The following is a 12,204-nucleotide window of genomic DNA, read 5'->3' as shown; positions in this document are numbered from 1 at the left end:
TTGTGTCCTGTCAGACACCCCACTCATGGAGAGTTTAACAGTTTGCACTCTGGTCCAGCATACAACTTTGGATTTTTCAATCAATAAAAAGTTAGACATCCTTATATTTTTAGTTTAAATATATACATATATATTTTTTTCCACTATCATATTAGAACCTAATGATAGGTAAGAAAAGCAAAAAGTAAAATAAGATTTTTCTTTAAGTATCAGAAGGTTAGTAGCCATAATTCAACAGCTGATAGCTCCCCAAATTTAAACTGATTTTTGTATTTGATCACAAGAATCAATACTGCAGCTGCAAGGGAAGCAAGGAAAAATAAATTTCTATTTATTCTTTCTTTGTAGTAGAGCAGAACTTCCTAATGTGCTGTAACTTCCATCTCTGTTGAAAGTGGAATCCTAACAGCTGTCATCTGCTGTTTGGTATCCATAACCTTCACCGTGCATCGATGAATGTCAATGGGTGCCATTTTTTCCTGCATGGAGAAATTCAGTTGCACACCTTTGCTCCATCTGCACTTCCATGCCAGACACCATTCCATCAGAGTGCCCCTCTGCTGCCATCTGTCCCATGGCAACAAAGTGAAACAATATTGGTGGGAAGTATGAACCCCTTACTGCCATACCACCAACGTGATGTTGGGGGCAGATACAACAAAATAGGAGGCATTGCTTTTGAAGTGGACCTTATAGGAGAGCACCAAGATCATAAGTGTGATACTTTATCTTGTTTTTGAGAAACTAATGCCTCAGACTGGTTGAATGGAAGCAGCCATCATTCTTAGAGAGGTCTCAAGATGTTCATCAGATATTTTGGATTTTTTTTTCCTGTGCTTTCTCCCTGAAAACAGTTGCTTGCAACTGTATGTACTGCCAAAAAGTGGTGACTCTAGTCTTTCTTAGAAAAATAGTAAAAGCACAGGAAGAACACATGCTCTCATTCAGATTTTAAACTGTGCAGCACTGGGATGAGTAAGACTTCAGTTCCCACTTCCTGTCCACATATGTGCTTTCCAAAATGCAAATACAATCTATTCAAAAAGCTGAATAAAGTCTAGTTTTCAATAAACAGTAGAAATAAGTAGTAGTTACTGATTGCAGAGTATCTTCTTAAGTCCTTCTTGCTCAAAATTATTCTTGTGCACTCAGTGCTCACTGCTGGCCTTTCAGTCCTGTTCTGGGCAGCCACCTGTTGACAGGTAGAATGCACACAGTTAATTTGCTTATGGAGTTTTTAACTAACACCTTCAGAGCTCAAATGAAATCCTTAAAAGGCCTGTAAACCCTTCTCTTCAAATCTCTGTCTTAGGCTGAAACCCCTTGTACTGGTGAGTTTAAATCAGAATGGACCAGTGGAATTCACTCTCCAACATATTTACGAAGAAGAAACTTCACGGTGAAAAAAAAAACCCACAAAAACACAAAACTAATTTTAGTTTTAATAGTGTTGTTTTCAAGACCTTCAAAATTGTGTGAATCTAGCTGTAGGAGACTTTATCCATCACAGTATTCAGTCAGTTTGCCTTCACAGATCATCACAAATCTGAGCCTTTTTAACAATTTACATAGCTGACCTTGTTTTGATCTACCGTTTTACTCCTTGCCGTTATCCATTAAATATTTAAACCTTTCACTTCATTTATTTCATTTTTTAACCTCACCTTATTTATTTAAGAAAATGCCTACAGGATTCCTTTTAAGATCAGATCTGCAGAGATGCAATTTATAAAGCTTTTACCAAACTTTTGATTTGACTTTTTAAGAAGGATTACATCAACATTTTTGATTGATTCAGGGATGCTCACTGTAGTTATAGAAAGAAGCATTATTTAGTTTCTACATTTTTTTTTTCCCTACAAGAATATACAGTGTGGTCAAAAGCTAGTGTCTGTGTGGTAGATCATGTAAGAGAAAAGAAAGAAATTCCCAATCTCTAGTGGGGATTACTAAACTATTAAGAAAAATGCCTCCCTGGAACATTAACAATGACTTTAGGGAATCATATTCTATAATTGATGGTTAGCAATAATTTCTTAAGAATTTTTACAGACAGCTCTGCTTCAGCTTTTATGTTGCATTAGGGTTTCAGGATAACCAATAGTAATTAATATTGATTGCACTAGTGTTCTTAGTGTGATAGCTTCATAAATATGTCACAATAAAAATACCACTAATGGTTACAGTAGAACTTTTGGGATGAGAAACTCCAGTGGAGTTTAGAAACATGTCCACAAGCAGCCTTTTCACTTTACATCAGTGCCAATTTATCTCTATGCTAGATAATTTTCTTTTCCACTCTCTCAGGTATACACTAAACAAATTTTGTCAATAAGCAAATTCACTTTCATTGCTTTCCTTCAATAGTCCACTGGCAATTTACTATTTATATATTCAATTCCCTTATATAGAGGAATACCGGTAATATTTCTCGCATTTTTTCTAAATGGACTGTCAACTACTAGCATATTTCTACATTGTCCATTAGTGTGATATTTCTATGTGCTACAATTGATTCCCCAAGTCTTTTCCACTGCAGCAATGTAGGAAAATCATCTTCTGCGAGCTTGATGAATGTCAGGCATGAGTCAGGTGGCTTGTATGATAATCAAACCCAATTCTTCTGAATTGGATGTAGACATCAAATGCCTTAAAGTCAGTTCCTCTGCCCTGCAGGTTGCAAAGCTGAGAGCAGAGCACTTGAGTTAACTCTGAGGTAGTCAGCTGCAACCCCAGAGGCTGCCTCTGGCAGTAAGATAACTTTGACTCTGGCAGTGCGATCCCTTGGGTGCTGCAGGGTACATCACCTTCTGGAGTCATGAATTTATGGCCTAGTTCTTGCTTTCTTCTCAATCTTTCCTTTTATTTTCTTACCCGTATCTTTCATTTTAAAGATTCTACTAAACTAAAAAAATAAATAAATTGCTTTCCTTGCTCTTCAAAAAAAGATAAACATTGTACCACCGTATTTGTAACAAACTTCTCACTTGAAACCTCATCTAAAAATTTGTTGTGCAGAGCCTTACTGTCAGATTTTCTGTGAGAAGACGAGATGGCACTTCCTTTAAAATAAATAAGCAGATAAGGATGTAAAGCACTTCGCGGAACAGCAACAAAGCCTGAAATCAAGGTACCTGATGTTTAGATAAAAGTAGCAATGCTAATTCAGCATTGGTCAATGTGAAAACCTAACTGACAAGTTTCTAGTGTATCTGCATCTGCAGAAATTTCATTTATTTCCAGTTGTTAACAATATCAAATTCAAATTCTAGATGGATGGGAAATCACTAGTTTGTTATCTGCCTTCAGGATAGTTTTTGGAACTTTCACGTGATTCATAGTATCAGTAATTAGAAGAAGCTTTCTCCTGTTTTCACCTGTTGTGGATTTAAATCTTTAGCCTGAGCTCCAAAAACATGTTGACTTGCAGATCCCTAGCACTGTGTGGTGTAATTTTTTGAAAGGTAAGGTTGGATGTAAGATGGCTCCCCTCAAGTTGCAGATCACAATGCAGGTGAGCTACCACCAACCTCTAGCATGATGTAGATCACCTTGTGATCAACAGGACAGTTTGCTTCAAAGGAGTTAGACTGAACTGTATGTGTTAAATTTATGGAGCAGGAATTACATTTCTACTGTCCATTCTCTTTTAATGTTATCAAACATCATATAAACAAATGTTAATGAATTAAACATCATTATCTGTGATGTGAAAATATTAACTGCTATCCCAAAGCCCTAACACACCAATGGGATGTGATATTTTGAAAATAGACTCGAAAAAGAGAATCTCTATCCCAAAGTTGATCCTCTTTTTCCCTTTGTTATCGCAATATTGTGATTGATATTTTTTTCCCCAATAAGAAAATGCCAGCTTTTTATTTTTAATTAAACTGAGATTATGTCTAACTAAGCATTTTTGCCAGGCTTTTGTTAAAATTGTTGAATATAACCTTTAGTGAACATGCATTCAAGTGCAGGAATAAGAATAAAAAAAAGAACAATGTGTTTTTGAAAAGTAAGATAAGGTTTTTATGTATAAAATGTTTTGTTTGCATATTTAACTTTTTCCACAGGAGATAATTTGTCTTGAGCAAAAGAACATGGGAAAGAGAAGTTTCTTATTGTGATGGACTGTAGGAAATTTATTTTGTGGCTCTTCTGATGTGATATATGAGTGATTGACTGTTATTTAAATTGTTCAGTTGTTTGATCAAAAGCATTTTTAAACTATTTTAGTATATATACTGTGAAAACAGGGAGACATTGTGTGGAATATTTAGTGGATGTTACTTACTGAAAAGTCCACCTACTGAGAGAAGGTAATCCCCCAGAGCGGAATGTGGTGGACAATCTTTTGTATTATACTTCCCTTAAGAAACGTGACCTGCAACCTTAGCTGTTAATAAACACCACGGGAGCCTGGCATGCTAAGTCTTAAAAAAAAAAACAATGCATGAAGTGTGGAGCGGGGTGGAGCATGGGTCATGTGGCCAAACTCGGCGGTCATCCTGCAGGGATGAAGACTTGGTGATACTATTGGAACTGACAAACTATCTTGCTTTTCTGAGCTAGACCTGAGCCAGCAGTTTTCCACCTTTCTGTCAAAAACATGTTTTCAAGTATATTTTTACTAGAGTCAGTCAAGTTCCACCTGAAAATAAGAAAATAGTATAAAACAGCTTACAAGAGAAGGAATTTGGGCAGAAGAAAACAACACAGATCAGCTGAGAGAACACTGCTGATACTGGGACCAGTAAATGGGAAGAGCCTCTCTTCCCCTGTGTAGGGACAGCTACTGGATGAGAATTGCACACTTTGCTATACTGAGTGCTTCCCTGGGAAACTTAAAAATCTCTATAGAGTTATAGCATGATTTAACGCAATTGTAGTCAGCTGTATTATTAATATTCTTCAGTAATTTCATATGCTTTGCAGGCAGTCTATTTGTAACCAGCAATTTTAAAGAATCTGTAATCTCTAATTTAATAAACGGCTCTATTCACTAATCTATCTGTGAGAGTTCTCACTGGGTACAAACAAATTTCCTCAGAGTGATCATGAGAGCCCATTCAAACACAACTAGAACTGGGCAGTGTGTTATCTGTGAATCTGTAATTGTGACAGTGCGACCAGAATGCGACCAGACCTATAATGCTGAATTATGCATCACTCAGAATTTAAGGCCAGCTGGCCATGCCCCTCTGATATCAGAGGACAACCTGGGATGTAACAGCGTTTATTTTCTGTCAAACATCTCTGCCCTTTTCATGCAACATCTTGAATGATGCTGAACCTTTAAACTATAATCCCTAGTCACACCATAACAAAACTGAAAACAGCCATTTAATTCGAGAAGGAAGACATGTGGCAACCAAAATCCTCAGGCAGGAATCCAAAAATGATTTACTATACATCATGTCACCTTTGCTGAAAGGTAAGTCTCTGGAAACTTTGCACTTAAAAGTGCAAAAACATTGAGGTTTGTCTCCAGAAGTACAAGATTGTCTGTTTTCAAAACAGAATGTGTAAAACAAAGTAAGAAAAATTATCTTCCTCTATGCACACACACGTCATTACCTTCACTTCAAAAGATGAAGGCATTGTATTCCTTAAGTATGTATTTCTTGCAAAAATATGAAATTGTGAGGTTAATAATATAATCTAATCATAGAATCATAGAAGCATAGAATTAGCTAGGTTGGAAAGGACCTACAAGATCATCCAGTCCAACCATCCACCTACCACCAATAACCCCACTAAACCACGTCTCTCAACGCTATATCTAAATGTTTCTTGAACACCTCCAGGGACAGTGACTCCACCACCTCCCTGGGCAGCCCATTCCAGTGCCTGACCACTTTTTCAGAAAAGTAGTATTTCCTAATGTCCAGCCTAAATCTCCCCTGGCGCAACTTGAGGCCATTCCCCCTTGTCCTGTCACTAGTTATAAGAGAGAAGAGGCTGACCCCCAGCTCACTACAACCTCCCTTCAGGTAGTTATAGAGAGCGATGAGGTCTCCCCTGAGCCTTCTCTTCCCCAGACTGAACAATCCCAGCTCCCTCAGCCGCTCCTCATAAGGCCTGTGCTCCAGACCCCTCACCAGCTTCATCACCCTTCTCTGGACACGCTCCAGGGCCTCAATGTTTTTCTTGGAGTGAGGGGCCCAAAACTGGACACAGTACTCGAGGTGGGGCCTCACCAGGGCTTAGTACAGAGGGACAATGATTACATCTCGTGATTTTCATAATACAGAGAGGCTTTGCAAAGGGATCTAGGTAAGCTAGATGGATGACCCACATTGAACTGTATGGCATTTGGCAAGACTAAGTTTTGGGTCCTGAACTTGGGTTGTAACAACTCCATGTACTGATAAAGGATTGGGGAAAATGGCAGGAAAGCTACCCCAAAAAAATGGCATGGGCTTGCTGGTTGACAGCTGGCTGAACATGAACCATCAATGTGCCCAGGTGGAAAAAATTCTGTAATTCTGTGATTCTGTAAGTAGGGGAGCCCAGAGGTTCCTTCTGACCTGCACCTGGCTGTGAGCTGATGACCGTGTGGGAGGCTGTCAGGAGAGGGGCATGGGGCTTCCATGGCAACTGCCAGGACTTTGTGATGCAGGGGGCAACCAGACTCAAAGGCCACAGGGACACGGGGGTGTCCCTGTGCCTTTAGGGGCCAGAGTCTCCGTGTTGCTCACTCTCAGGAGAGCAGCTCTGTGAGGAGGTAGCAGCTCCACTGCGTGCCTGTGGTGTTGTCTCTGTGAGAGGACACAGAGATGCCCAAGGAGCAGGAGAAGAAGGCCCGCTCCCAGCCCAACAAAGGGCTGCCGAGCATACAGGAACAGTGCCAGGTGCGAGATGCGGTGGGAGGGAGAGGGACGGCATGGAACCCAAGCAGCTGAGGCATGGGGCACAGCAGTGGGCTGACAAGGCAGGCCTTGAGCACCTCTGGCCAGGACACTGCTCCTCCTGCCCCAGGGCATTTCCTGGGGATGAGCCAACTCCCAGGCCAGCCCAGAGGCAGAGAGCAGCAGGACCAAGCTCAGCTGGGCCATCACGTCCAGGAGCAGCCTCCTAACGGAGGCTTTGTCCTGGACGCTGGTGGTAATGCAGCCAGCTGCATCCCATGCCTCCTTCTCCCCACAGGTGGGCCGCAGGCCACAGCAAGCTGTGCTGCCAGGCAGCCAGAGCTGGGATTTGTCCATCCGTGAGACCCGTCTGCCATCACTACCCAACCTGGGGAGCGCAAGAGCCTCTGGGAGCCACCGTACACAGGTAGGGAGCCCAAGGGAAATGGGAACATCTTCCCGAGTACGGGGAGCAGCCAACTAGCAGGTGGCAGCTGCTGGAGGGGACTGCTCCCTGCAGGATGAGCCTGCCGCAGCGGGATGGCTGCTGGGTGTGTTGGGGAATGCTGGGGGCAGGGCTAACTTAGGGTTCCCCCCTGGCTTCTCTTGCAGGTGGACAGACTGGAGCTCAGGCAGGCACTACCCTGCAGCAGTGGCTCTGGAGAAGGGAGACAGCCTCTGCCATCGTTGCTGCCTCTGCCACAGCAGGCAACACCACCAGCAGCTGCATCCCAGAATGCAGCCGCTGTTCACAGTCAAGTCCCCACATTGCCCACAGTGCCAGCAGCAGCATCCACAAGTTCTCCAAGAGGCAGAGCACGTGCTGTGGAGCTACAACCAGGAGACTGCCTGAGCTTGTCCCATGTCTTCAGGGCAACCCTCAGCACCAGGATACGGCCATGAGGGCTGGGAGGCAGATCTGCATGTCACTGCACCCCCTCTCATGCCTGCAAATGAAATGCCCAAGTCCCTCAGGCTGTCATACCGGAGGCATCCGGTACCCACAAGACCAGGACCCTGCCAGAAACCAGCAGGTCTGAGGCAATGTGCACCCACCAGCACTCTGGGAACAGTGGCAAGAACAGGCCAGGTGCTGGCCCTCAAGGCTGGGAACAGCCCCACAGATCAGACACAAACAGATCCCAGAGCTCAGGAGGGCACCTGAGACACTGACTGAGCCTCTGTGTCATACTCCCAGACAGTACAGCAGGCAGCAGATGATGGTGCCAAAGCTGCTGGCACATCTGAGGCCCCATACCTGGAGGTGTTCAAGACCAGGTTGGATGGAGCCCTGGGCAACCTGGTTTAGTACCAGATCTGGACTTCGGTGGCCCTGCCTGTGGCAGGGGTGTTGGAATTTGATGATCCTTGGGGCCCCTTCCTTCCCAAGCCATTCTGTGACTGTGATTCTACATCCCACCCTTGTTGGGAAGGTGCTCTGGGCTCTGCGCATGGCTTTCACCTGCAGCTGCATCGTGGGACAGCGAGAGAAGAGGCACGAGGCTGCCAGCAGCAGGCAGCTCCCTGCGGATAGCAGCTCCCAACCTCAGTATGGGGAATTCTGAATAAATCTTTTCTTAATTCTGTCCTGGCTGAGGCTGTCTGATCAGTGTGCTGGTGTGTGTTTGGGCTCTGAGTGCAGCTAATGGCATCAGAGCACACAGTGGAAGGTCCCTGTGCCTGTGGTGCCAGTGAGTGGAGTGTGATTTCTGGCTAGAGGAGGGTGAGCTGTATGAGCCAGTGAGTGTGTGAGATGGCTTGTGAGGAACAGGCTGAGAGGCCCTGTGAGGGGCAGCCCTGGTATGAGTGCTCTGGTGTGTCTGCAGGCAAGAGCACAGACAGGACCCTCGGGAGCTGGGGTGTCCCGGCTGGATTGGGCCTGGTGCCTGCCCATACCAGCAACAGAAGGAGGGCTGTGGCCTCAGTGGCTCCTGTGCCCAGGGAGCAGCAACTGGGAGAGCATTTGATGAAAAACTCATAGGTGGAGATAAGGACAGGGAAATCACTCACCAGTTGGCGCCTTGAGCAAAACTGCTCTGCTAAAGCAAGTTCAACGGGTAGCACAGATAGGCGTCCAGACAGGTCTTGAATCTCTCCATAACAAAATATCCAAAGTTAGATAGTGAAAAGTGTCACTGAAGAACTGTGTCTTGTTTTCCTTTCTTTTTTTCCTTTTTCTTTTTTTTTTTTTTTTTAATTCATTAAAATTATGAGTGGAAGTACTAGTTAATACAAAGACTGCAAGTTCTATGTGTGCAATACACCCGTGACCCTAACCTATCATGTAAAGAGTTGACACTGGAACAAAATAGGCAAACATCTTGTCATGCGTGGTGTATACACCAGAAATACAACAAATACTATCCTCTAGGGTCTGATATGCTCAGCGTGGGGCGCAGTCACCTGTCATAGCTCATATAATCTTCATTCTTATAGAGCCCAAATGAGATGGAAGCATCATCGATCTGCCCTTGTGCGATTTGTGATAATAACAGTTTTTCATTCATTTCATCCAAACAAAACTCAGAATACAGCGATGTGTGCTCTGTAAGGTGATACCTGTAGTACAGGAGCCCCCAGCCATCTCTCCTGCTACATTAAACTGGGGCCAACTCCTTACCTTACCTTGACTGATAACCATGGGGCTGTCGATGCATCAGGTCACCAGCCATGGCTGGAGGCTGTGGGGCTGCAGCCCTCCCTGTGCTGTGGGCTCCCACTGCTCCACGCTTGTCCTTCCTCCTTGAACAGCCTGACCCTTGCTGATCTTTGAAAACATCCTGCAGTGAACCAATCAACTTTTTCACTAACTTTGGGTGCAAAATGTATGGAGGAGTTAGTCCAATATTCACATAAATTGTTCTCGCTATCATAATGCAATTGTGTTTTTCAAAGCATGTTTCTGATCAATAATGCATTTGAGACACTGAGATATTTTATTTTAGTTGTCCTTCAAGATAAAAAGTTACTCTGACATAGTATTTGTGTTAAGGAAACACAATTACTGCAAATGTTATTACTGAAGAAATGTGTATTATGTGTATTTATAATAAAGCTGCACTATCACATTCAAATATCAACAAGAGAATACAGCATCTAAATCAGCTTGAATGTATGTATATCACAGTAACGAGATCTTTCCAAGGAGAGATGAATGCTTTTATTTTTTTCCTATAAACCAGCACAGCTGTTATTGTGCAGGAGTGTTTGTTTTCCCTAGTGGAAATTACGAATAAAAGAGTAAACATTTTGTATGATAACCAAAGGTGCTGGTAAATTTCAGCAAATTAAACTCACTTCAGGTTTGCGCAATTCCAGTGTATCACTATCAGCTATATAGGAGTATTTCTTCTTCATTAACATGGTTGGTGAGTAGTTTTCCAGTTCATCGGTGTCTAATTTTAGTAACTAACAGTTTTCTGAAATAGTTTTTGTTTGAATTTAGAACCTCCCCACTCATTTTAAAAAATTCTCAACATGCTTTGTCCTTTTCACATCAAGTCTATAAATACTCCTTCTCAAGAATATATGCTGGAAACCATTAATAACTAAAAAATATCTAAAGGGCCAAACAGAAAAACATGTGATTGCTTTTATTCTGTCAGTACTGGTATAATAAATAATTATTGTTCATTTTATAAGCGAAATGGATAATAACTGAGAATTTCTAAACGGTTTATGGGATTGGAAGGTTGGACACACTTATGTGGGTTTGGTCTGTGTTTTGCTGCATTGTAATGAATGAAATAATAAATAATACTTCCTTACATCCTTCCTTTTTTTTAAATGATCAGCTTTTATCTCTTAACTCATTTTGTAAACTGAAAGATCCTACTTCATTATGGATTTTTTTCGTATACTAGATTTCCATCTTTCTGATCAACTTTTAACTATAATGTGAAGTATGAACACACACTGGGACATCAAGAACCAAGTCAATCAGAGCCAAAAATGTTTAAATTAATACTTTCACTGGTGTAGATGAATACATTTGGTTCATTAACTTAACTGTACAGATTAAGTTAGACTAGAGATCTGTCCAGTTTTTTGTTCTGTGCACTCAAGGTTTTTTTTTTTCCTTTTAAGTGATACAAAATCTGTTGTAACGTTTCGGCCTGGTTTTGTTCAGAACTCTTAATCTGGAGAAGAGTCAAAAAATGCTTATTCACTATTTTTCTGTCATGAATCTGACTGAAACACCTTAAAGGAAGTTGAAGTCCTCATTTATCAAATGAACCCCTAAGTGTACAAGCATATGCGTAAATACCAAGTTAATGTTAAAACTACAAACCCTACAACCACTTACACAATCACTCTAAGTGCAGGTGTCCTGTCACCTGCAGCGACTGTTCCAGCTTACCACCCTGTAGACGGTTTCTCTCTCCTGTTCTTTCCCCTTTCTCTAGAAGTGGCAAACAGGAGAGGAGCCTCTGTGAGTTCTCTGCTGTGCAGTGAATAGGGCAGTCCTTTCTATTATTTGCACTGAGAAAAAAATATAATCTATCCATGTAGAGCCCTCACTTTTTAAAAAAAAATAATGTTTTGTTTCCTTGAAACTGTTAACAGCAGCCACATTCTGAGCATTTCAGAGTCCCAGTTTTTCTAACCTAGGTATCTGTACATATGTATGTATATAGTCCTGCATTTTGGTCGCAACAACTCCAGGCAACCCTACAGGCTTGGGGAGGAGTGGCTGGAAAGCTGCTGCTTGTTAAGTACTGGAACAAGCTCCCCAATGAGGTGGTTGAGTCACTATCCCTGAACATGTTTAAAAACTGTCTGGATATGGTGCTCAGGGACATGATTTAGCGGTGGGAAGTATGGTTAGTTTGAGGTTGGACTTGATGATCTTGAGGGTCTTTTCCAACCTGAGCAATTCTATGTTTCTACGTTTCTATATTCATATCCATTTTATATCGAAGTAGATATTTTAGATACTTTGTCAGCTAGTCTTTCTAAGCAATTTTTTTTCCATAACTGGTATTTTTTATCAATACCATATGATGCTAATGCTTGAGTACTCTGAAGAAAAGACATGAAAGGCAACTATGTTGGAGTAGGAGTGATCTCACTTAAGTCAAACCTTGGCTATTCTTGAAATGTTGAAGTACTTTAAGAACAGAAGCTGAAATCTTCCTTTCCATCTCCATGCAACAAGGCTTTATTGAGCATTTTTAATTATATTGTTCTTTCAATTTTCTTTACATTTGCTTTCTTGAATCACTATTTTTTGTTAATTCAGTTCTAGTTCTTGTTCGATTTATTGTAAAGTAACAGTGAACTAGGATCTCAGGAATATCACTCAATTTTGCAAAAAACACAAAAAAACCCTGAAGTTAGGAGTATCACA

General features: G+C 41.8%; 1 long non-coding RNA gene across 1 annotated transcript; it reads right to left on the bottom strand.

Annotated features, from left to right (window-relative positions):
• On the bottom strand, positions 314-6,624 carry LOC110390014. Its single transcript, XR_002433494.1, has 3 exons — positions 6,534-6,624; positions 1,096-1,192; positions 314-479 (listed from the first exon to the last, which is right to left on the bottom strand). It is a non-coding gene; the product is annotated as an uncharacterized LOC110390014 (long non-coding RNA).

This window comes from Numida meleagris, chromosome Z (genome assembly GCF_002078875.1).
Source record: "Numida meleagris isolate 19003 breed g44 Domestic line chromosome Z, NumMel1.0, whole genome shotgun sequence".
In the NCBI taxonomy this organism is placed as follows: Eukaryota; Metazoa; Chordata; class Aves; order Galliformes; family Numididae; genus Numida; species Numida meleagris.
This window is presented reverse-complemented; position numbering and strand designations above follow the sequence as displayed.